This window comes from Mus pahari, chromosome 16, assembly GCF_900095145.1.
Source record: "Mus pahari chromosome 16, PAHARI_EIJ_v1.1, whole genome shotgun sequence".
NCBI lineage: Eukaryota > Metazoa > Chordata > Mammalia > Rodentia > Muridae > Mus > Mus pahari.
In genome coordinates, this window is record NC_034605.1 from 30,700,952 (window position 1) to 30,702,264 (window position 1,313).

Here is a 1,313-nt window from a genome sequence, read left to right on the forward strand (position 1 = left end):
ATTTCCATGGGAGTTTTGTTCCCAATTCTAAGAAGGGGCGAAGTGTCCACATTTTGGTCTTCCTTATTCTTGAGTTTCATGTGTTTTACAAATTGTATCTTGGGTATTCTAGGTTTCTGGGCTAATATCCACTTATCAGTGAGTGCATATCAAAACACACAGCTATACAAAGCCAATGTGAAAAGGTAGAAAAGACGTGTGAATTGGAATTGAAATTCAACTCACAAAACACTCAGATGAGATTATTCGGATAAAATTGTGGATTTAGATTCCCTAAAATACTGTAGAATGCCTTAATCTACGAAATATTTGCTTGCTAACCTTAAGACCATAGTGCTTCCTTGTATGTGTTGAGAAAGTTCTTATCTCTCTGCATTGTCCCACTTCATCAGAAGCACAGGGAAAGAAGAGAGTTCTATTCACCAAAAGAGAATAGGCTGAGCAATGGAGTGATATTGCATAGGTCACAGGGTTTCCAAATGCCTGGGTGGGAGCAACATGTGGGATTTTTGTTGGACTTTTCTATAACCATTGACCACTCTGTTTCTTTTTATAAATAAACAAAGGCTTTTAGGCTCCTCTAATGGTGACTATAACTTAAACACTATATTCTTAAAAGCTATGAAATCTTTTTTCCTGAGTGATTTGTTGCAGTAATGCTCAACTAAATGATTTTATGTGCCTCTCTGTGTTACCAGTATTTTAATCTCAGCAATTACTGAAACTTCTGTTCTGAATGTGATACTCGTTACCAACTTCTTTGGAAGTAATCATTTATTAATGCAATGATTATCACCTAATCTCTTTTTTTTGTGTGTGTGTGGTTTTTTGAGGCAGGGTTTCTCTGTATAGCCCTGGCTGTCCTGGAACTCATTTTGTAGACCAGGCTGGCCTCGAACTCAGAAATTCACCTGCCTCTGCCTCCCGAGTGCTGGGATTAAAGGCGTGCGCCACCATGCCCGGCTACCTAATCTCTTATACATAGACATATACATAGACATATACATCATATACATATATATCATATACATATACATCATAGACATGCACATACTCATACACATAAACATTCACATACACACACATACACAGGACATGACAAACATTAATTTCAGATAAAATAATCATTGTTGTTCTATATCAGGTTTTATAATGAGATGATTCTTTATTGCTTGCCATTTTATAATGGTGCTAAAATATGAGATAAAATGTCATTTTTTTTTCTGCATGAAAAACACTGCATAGGTTTTAGTCTTCAGCTCTTCAGACTGACTGACATCTTTGTAGGACAGGTAGCAGACTGCTGGACCAGC